Below are 16,639 nucleotides of genomic sequence, written 5' to 3' on the forward strand. Positions count from 1 at the left end.
GGCGGAGAGCGCGAGGGCGCGCAGGAGCCGAGCAGCCCCAGCGGTCTGCTCGCCTCCCTCTCAGGCGGGCCCTGCCTCCCTCCTCTGCCTGCCGCCGGCGCCGCGTCACCGCCACACAGACATTCACACACGCACCAAGGGGCGGGACCGCGGCGCCAGGACCCACCCACCCTCTCACGTCTTGGCTGGGTGAGGAGGCTCTGCATCCCGCAGGGCAGAGAGGTGCGGGTGTGTGGCCCCAGGGGTGGGGGCAGGGGTGAGGGAGCGGAACGAACGAAGGGGACCCGAGATGGACGAGGTAAATCCGACTGACGAGGAAGGGAAAGCGAGAGAAACCCAAAGCAGAGGTACTGGGACAGTGCAGCCGGGCTGGTAAAAGAAACAGTTAAGAAAAGGAAGAGGCTGGGAGAACGAGGAAATTGAAAAGAGGGGACGAGGGCAAAGGTAGAAAGAAATACACTAAAGGAGAGGAATTCTTGGGACTCGAACAGGTCCCGAAATTCTATGTCCAGTCACCCCAGAGAACTGGGGCCCCATCTTAAAGACATTGCGAGGAGAAGCCACACTCACCTGTTTTGTACTCAACAATCTATTCTTCTGGGGATTCCCTGGAACGCAGGATCATGGGACTTAAGGGCCCTCAGGAAAACCTATGGACCTGCTTCTTTATTCAGTCATGTGGAAACTTCGGGCCAGAAGGCTGTGCTGGATTTTTTCTGGGAATGAGACCTTTAGGCAGTTTTGGTCAGTCTAATAGGAACACAAACTAAATAACGCAGCCCTCTGTAGCAGGGGCTAATGCTTCCAGAAACTTCTAAAGAGATCATTCGGTTCAAATTTTAGGAATTGCATGCTATTAGCAAACACTGGGGTGGATGGTGGTAAGATAAGGATGGAATATTTGGCTTATGAATAAGTAGGTAAAACAGGTAATAATTAATTTTGACATATGGTGGTGGTGGCAAGTGGTTAAATAGAGAGACGAACAGCGTGCTGTAGGAGCCAACAATGTGGGGATCTGGAGGTCTTCTTGGAAGAAGTAATAGTTGAGGTGGGAATGGCTTTCCAGGAAGGGAGGACAGCATGAGCAAAAACTCATAGGAATGAACGAGCATGGATCAAATCATTCATTCATTTCAACAATAATTGCATGTAAAACACCCACTAAGTGCAAAGCATTCTACTAGGATCTATGCAGGCTTCAGCTAGCCTAGGTCAGAGGTTATAGTTTCTACAATCAAGTATATCACAATCTAATACAATAGGTATGGCATGCACATGGATAAGTAAATTTTAAGTCAAGATTTTTGCAAGAGTTCTTCAAGTCAAGTGCCACAGGAATTCAGGGGGGAGAGACAGATTTCCTCTGACTATGGGGAATCTGATAAAGCCTGATGAAAGTGTTATTTAAACCAGGTCATGAAGGACAGGAAGATTTCAACAGGTAGGTACAGCAGGGGAACAGAAGATGGGGATGATATGCCAGGTAGCAGAAAAACACCAAAGAATGAAAATAGAGCCCTTTGGTTTCATCTAATTTGGCAGGGAAATGACTCTTTCCTCTTTTCTAGAAGTGGGATGAGGAAGAGGCAGGACTATGAGTGTTTTTAGTGTATTTGTTGTTGTGCTATTTCATTCTCCACACAGGTGGCCCATCAGACTCCCTGTCCACCTGCTCTTCCCCCAGGATAAGCATATTTATGGATATAATGTACCCAGTGAACTGTGTCAGCCAAGCCCACCTGGTGCCAGACTTGAATGACCTTGTAGGAAGGAATTTGTTCTCTGCAAATAAATTGGTCACTCTGCATTTATAATGAGTTTTTATTTTGTTTTTCTTCCATTTATTTTCCCAGCAAACACTCTTCTGTAAATAACGAATGATTCAAGTGTATCCACAGCTGAGGCAACAGTTGGGAGATCAGAGTACCCAGGAGGATATTCCAACTAAATAATGAAGGTTGGAGATGGAACAAGGCCACAAGAAAACTCAAACACTTATATTTTGACTTTTCTCTGCTTGCCTAGTTTATTGGTTGCCCCAGGAACTGGGTGCTTGGAGAGACCAGTACTATTTTTATAAGTGGAGCATAATTATTGATGGGTCTTGTTTAAAATGCAGATATCTGGGCCCCATGTCAATCCTGCTGTATTGGAATCACTAGGAATGGGGCCCAAATGTTTGTTTCTTTAATTTTTTTTCTTTTATTTTTAGAAATCAACTTTATTGAGGCCTAATCTATACATACTAAGATGCATTCATTTTGAGCACACAGTTCAATGAATTTTGACAAATAATACACTCATGTAATCACTACTGCAATAAAAATGCCATCATTGCAAAAAATAACCTCTTTTGCAGTTAATTCCTCTCGTCCCAGTTAACCACTGACCTGCTTCCTGTCAATACATATTAGTTTGTTGTAAAATTTAATATTAATAGAAATTATACAATAATTACTGTCTTGTATCTCCCCCCTTCTCTCTCTCTCTCTCTCTCTCTCTCTCAGTGCTGGGGATTGAATTCTGGGGCACCTAACCACTGAGCAACCTCCCCAGCCCTTTTTATTTATTTATTTATTTGTTTGTTTTTTTATTTTAGTTGTAGTTGGACACAATATCTTTATTTATTTTACTTATTTATTTACTTAATGTGGTGTTAAGAATTGAATCCAGTGCCTCACACATGCTAGGCAAGTGCTCCACCATGGAGTGCTTCCTATTTTTTACATTTTATTTTGAAACAAGGTCTCACTAAGTTGCTGAGGCTGGCTTTGAACTGGAGATCCTCCTGCCTCAGCCTCCCCAGCTGCTGGGATTTCAGGTGTGTGCCACCACACCTGGCTCCTCCCTCCCTTCCTTCCTTCCTTCCTTCCTTCCTTCCCTCCCTTCTTTCTTTCTTCATTGTTAGGGATGGAACCCAGAGCCTCCTGCATGCTAAGCAAGCACTCTACCTCTGAGCTATACCCCCAGACAGTGTGTCTTTCTTTTTTTTCATCATAATATTTTTGAGGTGCATCCATTCTGTTACAAATATCACTACTTTGTTCTTTTTTTTATTTCTGAGTAGCATTCATAGTAAATATACCATAATTTCTTTATCTCTTCACCTTATGATGAACATTTTGGTTGTTACCAGCTTCCACTTCTGTGTTGTTGTTTTTTTTAATATAGCTACTACCATTAAAGGACAGGTCTTTGTGTGTATGCATGTCTTCATATGTTTCACATGTTTTTTGAGAAGTAAAAACCTAAAATTTGAATTGGTGGACTATAGAAAGTACATTTCTACCTTACTAAGAAGCTGCCAAGTTGTTTTTCACAGTGGTTGTACTATTTTTTATTCTTACCAGCAATATATGAAGTTCAGCTGTTCGTCATCCTTGCTAACATTTGGTATTTTCCTCCCTTTTTAAATCAATTTGATATAGGTTTTGCTTTTATGTTTAGGTCTCTAATATCATTTTAGGGTAATTTTTCTGTTTGATATGAAGAGTCAATGTTTGTTTCTTCCATAAATATTTGACAGACTAAAATCTGAAATCATCTCAGCCTGTAAGTTTCTTAGTGGAAAGATTTTTAACTACAAATACACATTCTTTATAGTATAAGCCTATTCAGATATTTAATTTCTTTGTGTATCTATTTTGGTAATTTGTATCTCTGGTAGTCAGAATAACATCCCAAAGTTGCTCATTTTTTAATCCCCCAAACCTGTAAATGTGTAACTTTACATGGCAAAGGGACTTCAAATATATCATTCAGTTAAGGATTTTGAACTGTTAAGATTATTCTGGATCATCTAAGCGAACCCAATGTCATCACAAATGCCTTCATAAGAGGGGTGCAGGGTGTCAGAATCAGAGAAGAGATGTGACCGCAGAAGCGGAGGTCAGACTGCTGTGATTGCTCCCTGGGGTCAGGAGTCAAGGAATTCAGGTTGCCTGTGAAATCTGGAATACGGAGGAAAACAGATCCTCCTCCTCTGAGCCTCCAGAAGAAATAGAATTCTGCCAATACCTTGATTTTAGCCAGATGAAGCTCCCTTTGTACTTCTAACTCGTGGAATGATAAGATAATAAATTAATTGTATTGTTTTAAGTCACAATGTTTATGGTAATTTATTTCAATAGCAATAAGAAACTTGTACAGTGTCTCTCAAGAAATATATCAGTTTTATCTGAGCTATCAAACTTATTGGCATGAAGTTGTTCACAATATTTCCTGTTAGCTCTTTAGAATCTGTAGCCTATATAATGTTCCTTTTTCATCCCTGATCTTGGTAATTTTTGTATTCTTTTCCTTAAATCAGTCTAGCTAGAAATGTATCCATTTTATGATATTTTCAAAGTTTTTCAAAGCATACCAGTTTTTAGTATCATTGATTTTTTTCTCTGTTGTTTGTCTGTGTTCTATTTCATTGATTTTTACTCTTACCTTTATTATTTATTTTCTTCTGCCTACTTTTGGTTTTGTATTTGCACCTCTATCACTAGCTTAAGGTAGAAATTTGGATTATTGATTTTTCCTTTCTTTCTATTTAATATAAGTACTTAAATCTCTAAAGTTTTCACCAAGCACTGCTTTAGCTGCAGCCCATATGTTTTGTTTACATTTTTTTTCAAAATCTTTTGTAATTTCCCTTGTTATTTAAAAGTGTGTTGTTTACTTCCAAGTCTTTCTATTATTGATTTCCAATTCAATTCCTTTGTGGTCAGAGAACATATTCTATTGATTTCAATCTTTTAAATTTATTGAAACTTTTATACCGTCCAAAATATGGTATATTTTGATAAATGATCCGGGGGCAATTGTCTGATAGCCACTCTAGTTTTCTCACTAATGTTTGCATGTGTAGTAGGCAAAATATTGGCTCCCCAAAATGTCTGTAGCCTAACCCCAGGAACCAGTGAATATATTGCCTTACCTGGCAAAAGGGACTTTGCTAAAGTCTTTAAAATGAAGGACCTTGAGATGGCAAGATTGTCCTGGATTACTCAGGGGAGCTAACCTAATCATATGCTATATCTTAGAGGCAAAGAACCTCTTCCCACAGTGGTCACAGAGAGATGTGACTAAAAAGAATGGTTAGTTAGAGCAGTGAAATATGAGAAAGACTAGACTCACCATTACTTGTTTAAAGATAGAAGAAGGGACCATGAGTCAAGGAACGTGGGTGGCAAAACAAAGTAGCCCATTCTCCTCTAGTACTCCCAGAAAGGAATGCAGACATGTCAGTGCCTACTGAGACCTGTGTTAGATTTCTAACACATAGAACTATAAGAAATTTTTATTGCATAAGCTATCAGGCTTGTGATAATTTGTTAATGGCAACCATAGAAAACCAATACAGCAATATATCTTTTTTTAAAAAAATATTTAATTTTTAGTTGTAGTTGAACACCAGCAATATATCTTTTAGCAATATGTCAATATATATTTTTCCACTCTTTTACTCTTAACCTATCTAAGTGTTTATGGTGTTTTTCTTGTAGGTTATATTTAGTTGAATCTGATCTTTTCATTAATCCATTCTGACAATCTATGTTTTAATTTAACTGTTTAACTTGCCTCCATTTAATTTAATTATCCATATGTTTGGGTTTAATCTATCTTCTTGCTCTTTTATTATTTATCTCATTTGGGTTTTGTTCTTTTCCACATTTTCTTGATTTCTTTCAGATTATTTTTTCTGGTATTCCACTTCATTTCCACTGTTGGCTTATTGATACTCCCTGTTCATTTATTTATTTGGTGTTGATCTTGGGTTTACAATATTTTTTATTGACTCCTTACTCTCTACTTTCAAATAATATTATAATATTTCACATATAATGAAAAGCACTACAATACTTTGTTTCCATTCATCCCTACTCCATTTTTATAACTTTGAAAAAAAGTTTTTTATTTTTCCTTTATTGTTGAAGTGTATTTTTTCTGGATAATTAATTCTAGGTAGACTTTTATTTTCTTTCAGCACTTACAAATATTGTTCCAATGTCTTGACAAGAAGTCCTTGATCATTCTTATCTTTTTGTGATGCAAAACAAGAAGAAAAATAATCAATAGAAACAGAATTTTAAATGACTGAGAGATGGAATTAGCAGGCAAGGTTTTAAACAGCTATCCTAAATATGTTCAAGGATGTGCAGAAATATGTGGACACAATGAGGAGAGAAATGAAAGACCAAAAAAAAAAAAAAGAGCTAAATGAAATTTCTAAGACTTTTTAACCTCTAGAAATACAATATCTAAAAAAAGTTTACTGAATATGATTAATAGCAGATGCATAATGCAGAATTTTTTAAAATCAGTTTAAAGAAACAACTATCTAAACAGATTAATATTGTTCCACAGGTCTCTAAATTTTTTCAGTCTTTTTTTCCTCTGTGCTTTATTTATTAGTTTGAATAATTTCACTCTATAAGTTCCTTTTATTATTTTTTTATGTATTGCAGATCTTTTTTGTTTGTTATGTTTAGTTTGGGGTTTCATTTTCTTGCTTCTTTACATGTCTAGTAATTTTTTATTCTATAGTGGACATTTTGAACATGACTGTTGAGTACTAAATTTTGTTGGACTTTGTTCTTGTGGGTAGGCAAGTTACTTGTGGGTCAGCTTGATCCTTTCAAGATTTGTTTTTAAGCATTTGTAAGGCATATCTATGGAAATTTTTACTCTAGGACTAATTTCTCTCCACTGCTAAAGTGTAATCATTCACGAATCTCATTGAATGCCATCAAAGTCTCTTCACTCTGATCTTTATTCTAATTTTTTCCAGGCTTGTATGAGCCTTGACAATTGTTCAGCTTACAGCACCCCCCCCTCCAATAATTATTTGCTCAGCCTTATAGAATTTCACCCTGTATATCTGCAGCTTAGTGCTCAGTAACAGATTCAAGGAGGGCTTTCTGCAGATTGCTAGATATATTTCTTTTCATAACTCCCTCTTCTCTGGCACTCTGCTCTCTAAATTGCCACCATCTCAGCCTCTTCAAACTCCACTCATGTCTTCAATTCAGGCTACCGTGCTCTGCTTTGGTTCCTCCCTGCACTGCAACCTCAGAGGTTTCTCCAGGCAGAAAACCAAGGTGATTGAAGGGCTAACCTAATTTGTTTGCCTTTTCTCTGAAATCATAGTTCTATGCTGTTAGACTGAAAATTGGTTTTTACTTATATATGTGTATATTGAAATATAATAATTTCTAGTTGATGAGAGTAGGAAGGCAAGTACAGACTCAATTTTTGGCGGCTGACCAATTTTTCATAACCAGAAGGCCAAAACTTACATGTTTACCAAGCCCCCAGGTGATTCTTATGCATCCTAAATGTGGAGAACTCCTGGGCTAGAGGGCAATAAAAATAATGCCTTATATTTGTACATCATTTCAAGTGTATGAGACACCTTCATGTTCATTATCATTCAGTTCTTACTTTCCAGGAAGGCAAGAGGGAGATTATTATTTTTTTAGGGCATTTTTTTTTAAGATACTGAGGATGAACCCAGGGCTTTGTACATGCTAGGCAGGCACTCTATAACTGCTCAGGGAAAAAGAAAAAAAATTGAGGCCCAAGGAAGACATGGCTTTCCCAAAACAGGACAGCTGGTAAGTGGGAATTCTGAGGCTGCAACTCCAGACTTCAGATGCTGTCAGTTACATAGGCTCATCCCCTGATGGTGGTGAGAATTGGTAAACCCTGGAAGAACAGACCTTGGGGTGAACTTGAGATTCCCCTCCCTGAGCCAGGCCGTGAGGCTGGCTCCCCAGTGCACTGTCTCTGCCGTTCTCTGCACTGCATTCCAGCCTCTTTTTCCAGCATTATTTCTCACCTCTCTCCTATTGAATAATAGGTTCCAGCCAAATTGGATCACTTACCCCTTTCCATGCGCAACCATACTTTCTATCTCTTTTCTATTTCTTTCTGTACTCGGGATTGAACCCAGGGCCTCACATATGTTAGGCAAGTACTCTACCACTGAGCTACATTTCCAACCCTTTTCATGTTATATTGAGACAGGGTGTCACAAAATTGCTGAGGCTGGCCTCCAACTTGCAATCTTCCTACCTCAGCCTGCTGAGTCACTGGGATTACAGAAATGTGCCATGGCTCCTGACTCCCTTTCTATCTTTCAAGTGTTTTCTACTCTGTCTAAAATGCTCTTTCTCAGCCCAAATCCCTGTGTGTCCCATCAAGGGGCAATTTCTGTCTCATCAATGCTCTTCATCAATGGCACTTATGCCATGAGTAGTTTCCTTTTTCCCCTCTTTCATTTGATTCTTGTAGCACCTTTTCTGTATCCCTTTCTAGCATTCACCACTCTCTTTGTTGTATATTATTCTCCTAGGCTTGAAACTCCTTGAGAGAAAGAATTAGTGGCTTATAAATCTGGGTACCCACTCAATACTTAAACCTGCACTAAGTCTAAGGCCTTCAGTACAATAGGTGTTCAAATAATGAGTGAATAAGGTAGTGGTTGAAGGGAGAAGAAAGAGGACAATAAATGATGGTACTTAGTTGTGGGGAAGAATGCAGCCATAAAAAATGGCACTTTACTTCAGTGAACTGGGCTGTCTCACTTTTAAAATGACATGGTTAGGTGCTTGGCTAAATTGTGTGTGTGTGAATACATGCATATATGTGTGTGTGGGTTTACAAACATGTCTATATTACATATACATGCAGATATATATTACACAATGTGATTTTTCTACTTTTATATATTATTAATAATAAGATGTTTCAAAACTAAGATTATGGAACAAGCTCAGGCTTCATCTTAGCTGTGATATATATGTTTTAAAATCATAATTCTAGTTAAATTTGATGGAGCAGAAAGGATATTGATGAGGGCTTTGATGCCTAAAGATCATTTGCAGGAATAGCAAGGCATTTGGTTCTTGTGGACCAGGTACTAATTCAGCATCTCTCTCTCCCACTTCTTACCTGTGTGACCAGCCCTGTCCACAAGTTGAATAGCTCTGGAGAGAAATGCTCTCACTTTGGCACAGAAGGCCCACGGGTTTTCACCTGGCTCTGGTTGGACAGCTCTCTGGGTGGGCAGGTGGGGTTGCGGAAGAGATAGTAATGATTAAATGGATCCTGGATGCCTAGATAGGGTGTTCAGGGATCATTTCTTCCAGATCTTTGCCTCTGGGGAGAATAGCAATCATCCCCCTTCTACCCCACTACCAACACAACCACACAGCAGAACATCTGGATCACACACATTTCTTAAGCATTCTATTGCAGACTTGAAATAAATCAGACTATCAGCCCACAGGGAAATAAAGCAAAGATGATCTCTCTTTTGGATCTGTTTCATGGGTGTTTGCATTATTGGTATATAATAATAGCCATGATAACCCTAGCTGGCATTTGAATTTCATTTTATAGTTTTAAATATCTCTGAGTCTTGGTTTCTTTCACTAAAATGGAGGTAATAACTGAATTCACATACTAGATTGTTGTAAGGATAAACAAATAATGCATAAGTGCAATCATGCATATGCATTTTATTATTTGATTCTTAGTGAACAGTAAGCAAGACCTGTACTGTTATCATTCCTGTTTTTCAAAAGAAGAAAATGAGGCTCAGAGAGGGTGAGTAACTTTCTTGAAGCTATACAACCAGTAAAAGTAGAATTAAGACTGCAACTCAAGTCTTCTGTTGAACCTCTGCCTCTTTTTTCTCAGCACCATTAGTATGTCTGATATGGAGTTATAGTTGGGCTCTGAAATGGCCCCTAAGGTCCACATGTTAAAGGCTTGGTCCCCAGCCTATTGGGAGGCAATGGAAACTTTAACAGGTAGGGCCTAGTGGAAGAAGTTTAAGTCAATGTGGGAGTGTCCTTGAAGGGGATACTGAGACCCTAGGCCCTCATCTTCTGTTATGGTTTGGATATGAGATATCCCCCAAAACCTCACGTGTGAGACAGTGCAAGAAGGTTCAGAGAATAAATGATTGGGTTAGGAGAGCCTTAAACCAATCAGTGAATTAATCACCTAATGGGATTGAGTGGTTACTGAAGACAGGTGGGATGTGGCTGGAGTCGATGGGCATTGGGGATATGGCTTTGGGGTATATATTTGTTATCTGGCAAGTGGAGATCTCCCTTCCCCCTTCCCCAGCCTCTTCCCCTCTCCCTCCCCCTCCCCACTTTCTGACCACCACCTGAGCTGCTTCTCTCTTCTACACTCTTCTGACTTCAGGTTTTCCCTCACCTTGAGCCCCGAAGAATGGAGCCAGCTGTTTATGGTCTTACCTCTGAAACCTCAAGCTCTCAAATAAACTCTTCCTCCTCTACAATTGTTCCGGTCAGGTCTTCTAGTCGCAGCAGCAAAAAAGCTGACATCCTCTCTCTTTCACTTCTCAGCTGCTTTGAGACAAGCAGCTTCCTTGCTGCACACTCCTGCTGTGATGTGCTGCCGCATCAGGCCCAAAACAACAGAGCCCATCGACTATGGTTTGAAACCTCCAAAAGTGAGTCAAAATAAACCTTTCTTCTTTATAATCTGACAATCTCAGGTATTTATTACAGTAACGGAAAACCTACTGACATAGAGAGAACACTGCGGGGTGTAGGGATAGCAATGAACTTACAATTAATTGTATGTGTGATCAAATGATGTCAACCATGTTTAACACAGAGCACCTGCCCAATGGAGATTAGCTTTATTACAGAGTGGGTAGTGCTGTACTATGTACAAAATACTTTCAGACATGTAACTTCCTTTATCCTCATCAAAAGCCTATGGAGTATTTTTATTAACCCCAACTTACAGGAAAGAGAACAGAGGTACACATAAATAAAGTGACTTACCTGAAGCGAGTAAATAGCAGAGCCAGAAATCCCATTCAGATCCGCTGTCCTCGGCTTTCTCAGCCAGGACTTCTCTTAAGTATAGCCCCGGGAGCAAGGTTTTCTGCATCTCATATAGCCAATGTCAGTTAAGGGGACACAGTTTATAGCATTGCCCTTGAAGGGAGTCCCTGAGGCCATGCTGCAGCTGCACTTTGTACTTGGGAAGCCCAGCTTACCCCAATCACCTGCTTGATGGATGAAGCCATTCCTGCCAGCTTCTGAACTGTCTGAAAGTACCAAGTTCTCTAGCTTGAGTGGAGCCTTCAGGTCCCTTCTCCAGGATGGCACTTCCTTGGGGATTCTTTGGATTTAAGAATAGAATTGAATCATGAAAAATAATATGGGTTCTGGAAAAGGCAGCTGTGGGATTGAACCCTCAAGATACCTGTCCCTTCCTAGCAATGTGACCTTAAGGAAGTTATTCAACCTCTCTGAGTCTTGGTTTCTCCACCTTCTTTTTTTTTGGGGGGGGGTCAGTTACAGGGGATTGAATTCAGGAGCACTTGACCACAGAGCCACATCCCCAGCCCTATTTTGTATTTTATTTAGAGACAGGGTCTCACTGAGTTGCTTAGCGTCTCACATTTGCTGAGGCTGGCTTTGAACTCACCATCCTTTTGCCTCAGTCTCCCAAGCCACTGGGATTACCTATGTATTAACCCCAGCTTACAGGAAAGAGAACAGAGGTACCCATAAACTGCTCTAAAAATGACCCAGGAAGCAGTAGCAGCGCCCCACCCCTGGGGACTTTTCTAGTTTGAATGGCGATAATCAGTAGTTTTCAATTTTTTAAAAATTGCACCTGGCTGGTTTCTTCACCTTTACAACAGTATCATGGGCTTGCTGTGGGAGCATAAAGCAGAGTGCAATATTCAGTTTTTCATGGCAGAGGTGAAGATTTTCCTGGAGTCACAAGACAGTTTATTCCTCTGGTCTTGGTACCAGGGTGAGTCCCTTACTGTCTCTGAGCTTTCTGGTCCTCATCTGTGAAATGGAACAGTATTGGTGTCCCTTTAACCTACATCTATGAATGTTCTATATGAACAGAAAGTGGTAAGCAGATGGTTTAGGGAATAAGCTCAGATTCACACAGAACCTTCAGGCCCAGCTGCAGGTGGGAATACCTCTTCCTCATTGCACCCCCATCCAATAAGTGTCCTGTGTCAAATTTGGAGAAGGTTAGAAACCTCCATGACAGGCACACTGAACAACTCAGCAAACCCTGAAATCAGAAAAGCATGAAAAGAAACTGGACACTTGTAATCCCAATGGCTCGGGAGGTTGAGGAAGGAGGGTTGTGAGTTCAAAGCCAGCACTCAGCAACTTAGTGAGTCCCTAAGCAACTCAATGAGATCCTGCCTCTAAATAAAATATAAAAAGACATTAAATGAATCAGACATAACTTACGTTCATGTATGAATGCACCACCAGTGAAACTCCACATCATGTACAACCACACGAATGGAGTCCTAATTAGAATAAGTTATGCCAAAATACACTCTACTGTCATGGATATCTAAAAAGAACAAATAAAAGAACTGGGATGTGGCTGAGTGGTTAAGAGCCCCTGGGTTCAATCCCTGGTACAAAAAAAAAAGAAAGAAAGAAAAAAGGAGAGCATAAAAAGAATTTTCCTCCCTCTTTAATACTAGCTTTGAGAAGGTTCTGTGGGGTGGCACTTGAGCATACTTGAGAAAGCTGCAAGCTGGAGTTACAGGTTGGAGGACCCTGGTTACTGCTCTAACCTCTCTGTCCTCCTAACTGCATGAGTTAGAACTAAGGTCTGTACTTCTCTGGCCCTAAGAGTCCTAAAGTAGAATCGGGGGATATGCATGGAATTACAGGATCTAGGAGAAAGAAGGATCAGGGAGCTCACCCACTTAAGGCACCCTTCCACCCAATGCAGACACCCAGCATATCTTCCCTGTTTGGCAGACTCTGCCCAAAACTTCCCAGGGCAAAACCAGTACCTACATCACAAGGGGATTGATTCTTCATCCTTAGGATGATAAAATGGCCAGGCAGGTTTTCCTCACATTGAGCTGTGATCAGCCTGCCTTCATCTGTCACCCACTGGTCCTGGGTGAGCCCTCTGAAATCTGTTTATCCAAGTCATCCTTAAAACTCCTCTAGCTCTGCCTTCCTGGCTAGAAAAGAGGAGGCAAGAAGGAGGAAAGGGAGAAGGGAGGAAGATTCCAAGTGCCTGCGCTTTCTCATAGAGCATCTGTCTACACACACAAGCTGTGGGTTGTCATGTTTGACAAGTTGTTTTAAAATATTCTCTTATTCTGATTGCCACCAACGCTTCCTCACCCCCACCCACAGAAACTGCTCTAAGAATGACCCAGGATGTGGGAAGCAGTAGCAGCACCTCACCCCTGGGGACTTTTCTAGTTTGAATAGCAACATTCAGTCGTTTTCGATTATTTTTAAATAATTCTTTCTGGAGAATTCCTGTATCAATTAAATTCTTACATGAAACTCAGATGGATGGATGAATGGATAGATGGGTTGGTAGTGGATGGATAGGTAAGTAAGTAAATAAAAGAGACTAGCATACTTAAATTAGATGTATTCTACATTCAGACTACAAGGGTTTGAATCCCTGCTCTGTCATCTACTAAATGTGTGACCATCCAGCACCTGTTTCCTCATCTGAAAGTGGGTGTAGTTAAAAACCCATCTCCAGGAGTGCTGTGACTACTGGGTCAGTTCACGTACACAAAGCATATAAGATATGCCAGGAGCAGGGATGCTCTGTACTCGTGTTCTAAATTACTATCAGCGTTATAACTGCTGACTGAAGTTGGGCAGGCTCCCCTCCCCTAATCAGTGCAACTCCTGAGACATTAGAGATTCTGAGGAACCTTCCTTTTGGGCCACTTATCTAGTTCATTTTATTTTTCATTTGACAGATTAGAACATGAGGCCCAGAGAGGTGACAACACTTGTTTAAAGTCTCAGAGTGGCATGTGTGTGGTAAGCCGGATCTTGTGCTGAGGCCTCCTAACTCTTGGTCTTTGTGATTCTCAGAGATCTTTCTGCATGTGTTGAACAGTTGGCTGGAAGTTGAGCACCCCCAGAAGCCTGTGGGGTTGGCCTTAGCTGAGCTGCTCTGACCCCATCCCTTCCAGGATGGGCCCCAGAGTCTGTGTGCTAATGAAGTGGAGCTGCGGGTCTCAAGACAGAGCAGGGCTGGAGGTGAATGAAGTCAGTGAGCTGTGAAGCTTAATTCACACTTAGGCCACATCCTAAGAGTGCAGGCTACCAGGTGTTACATGCTGTATGTGCAAAGTGCAGTGATTAGTTGACAGATCAGATCCATCAGCTTCTCTATCCCCTCTCTCCCTTTTCCCCTCTCATTCCTGTTCTGAAATATTAGAGGAAGCATCTCCCCCCAAGATAGGCAAAGCCAGGCAACCAAGCTCCTCGAAGTTTATGTGGGATCTCCAAGGGGCCTTTAGTTTTCATCAAAATCAAATGACCTGTTTATCTTACATCACATGACAACCCTCCATTCATTCATATTACTCATATTTATTGAGCATCTACTATGTGTCAGGTGTTAGCAGGACCACCATTATAAGGATGTGGCTTGTGAAGATGCTCAGGGTCCTACATGCATAAGGACCACACACTTGGCTTGATGCTCTGCCATCATGGTCTTAAAATTATAATTTTATTTCTACATTTGTGTTTGTAAGCAAAGTCCAGTAGGACAAAGGATCATGCATTCGAACAAGGGAGATACAGGTGACTAACAATCTCCTTGTCATCCTATTTACATATAGCCTGTGAGGGCAAAATTCTGGGGGTGGGAGTTTGGGGAGATTCAGGGCCAGTACAAGTGAAGGTCATAGGTATGTGACTCAGTGAGCAGGGACCCTGATGAAACTGTAAGCTACGAGTTCCATTTAAAACCAAAGCTTGTTTTGTTCACGGAAAGCAAGCAATGATGTTTGAAGAAATACAATCTTTCTTGCTGGAGTTACTTCCTTATATTGACCAACCACTTATATTAAGATGATGAAATAGAAGGAAATTCTTCTTAACTAGACTTACTGTCCTTTCTCACTGGTGTTACTTCCCTGTGTCGACCAACCAATTATACAGGCTACTTGTTTTATTGAACCTTGCTTAATTGTATTTCATGGATATTGTGTTTTTTACATATTGAAGGTTTCTGGAAATCACACATCAAGCAAGTTTATGGGCATCAATCTTTCAATACCTCGGATGATCATTAGCATTTTTAGATATAGTTTTAAATTAAGGTATATACATTTTTTAAAACACTACAAAGTGTGATTTAGGTGGTTCCACGAATGAGTTAATCACCTAAAAGCTGACTCATACTAATTTGTATTAGTCAGCTTTTCATCTCTGTGACAAAATACCTGAGATAATCAACTTATAAGGAGGAAAAGTTTTTTTGGTTCATGGTTTCTAAGGTTTCAGTCCATGGTCATTTGGCCCTATTGCTTTGGGCCAGCGGCAGCAAAGTGCATCATGGCAGAAGCATATAGGGGAGGAATCCCATTCAACTCATGGCACCTGGAAAGCAAAAAGAGAGGAAGAGGCAGAAATCCCAATATCCCCTCCAAGGGTATGTCCCCAGTGACCTAACTTCCTTCTATGGAGTCTCATTTTGTTTAGTCCACCACCTCACAATAGTGCCACAGGCTGGTCACCAAGGCTTTATTTAACACATGGACCTTTGGAAGACATTTCAGATTCAGACTATAGCACTATCACATACTTAGACTATAGTATAGTGTTAACATACGTTTATTTATTTATTTATTTATTTATTTATTTATTTATTTATTTAGTACCAGGGATTGAACTCAAAAGCACTCGACTGCTGAGCCACATCCCCAGCCCTATTTTGTACTTTATTTAGAGACAGGAGCTCACTGAGTTGCTTAGTTGCCTTGCTTTTTCTGAGGCTGGCTTTGAACTCGTGATCCTCCTGCCTCAGCCTCCTGAGCCGCTGGGATTACAGGCGTGCTCCACTGCGCCTGGGTGTTAACATAACTTTTACCTGCGCTGGGAAACAACAACAAAAAAATTGTGTAACTTGCTTTATTTGCGTTGTTGTAGTGGTCTGGAACTGAACCTGCAATATCTCCAGGTGCGCCTGTACTGAAATGATGAGAAAGAAGAAAAGGGAGAGAGAAAAAAACCTGAAACCTAATTGCTCTTTTCCTGCCAGTTCTTCTTCCCTCATCCATAACCTAGAGGCAGAGATGTGGGTGGAATGTATGGGTATCAAGGAGTGAAATAAAAACAGCTGAGTTAGCTTTGCACAGCATCCACTGTTCTGCAAGGAACCATATGTACAATATATGTATACATGTATATAAACACACACACACACACACACATACATGTAAAAGCTACAAAGTGTGATTTATGTGGTTCTATGAATGAGTTAAATGCTCTTGTTTGCATTTAAAATTTATACCATGCGATATAAAAAATGAATGGTAAAATTCATCATAATAATTTAATTTTTAACTTAGGATGATAAATAGTAAATAAAAACACCATGACAAGTCAAAACAGAGAGAATACAGAAGAAAGGTATAATTGTTAATTTGAATTGTCAACTCGATTTGATTAAGAGATGCCAAGGACAATGACAGTGTATCTAGGAATGATTGGCATGTGGGAGAACCAGCTGAAATGGAGACACTCCCTAAGCATGGTCATCATTGTCCAATAGGATGATGGCTTGGATGGGAATAAAAGTTGGAAGAACAAGGAAGCAG

At 40.3% G+C, this 16,639-nt stretch overlaps 1 protein-coding gene across 20 annotated transcripts in view; it reads right to left on the reverse strand.

Annotated features, from left to right (window-relative positions):
- Positions 1–16,639, reverse strand: part of Erc1 (ELKS/RAB6-interacting/CAST family member 1) — a 1,605,700-nt gene that overhangs the window by 1,465,408 nt on the left and 123,653 nt on the right. The gene's annotated exons all lie outside the window — the stretch shown is intronic.

The sequence above is a fragment of the Marmota marmota genome, unplaced genomic scaffold (assembly GCF_001458135.2).
Source record: "Marmota marmota marmota unplaced genomic scaffold, marMar, whole genome shotgun sequence".
In the NCBI taxonomy this organism is placed as follows: Eukaryota; Metazoa; Chordata; class Mammalia; order Rodentia; family Sciuridae; genus Marmota; species Marmota marmota.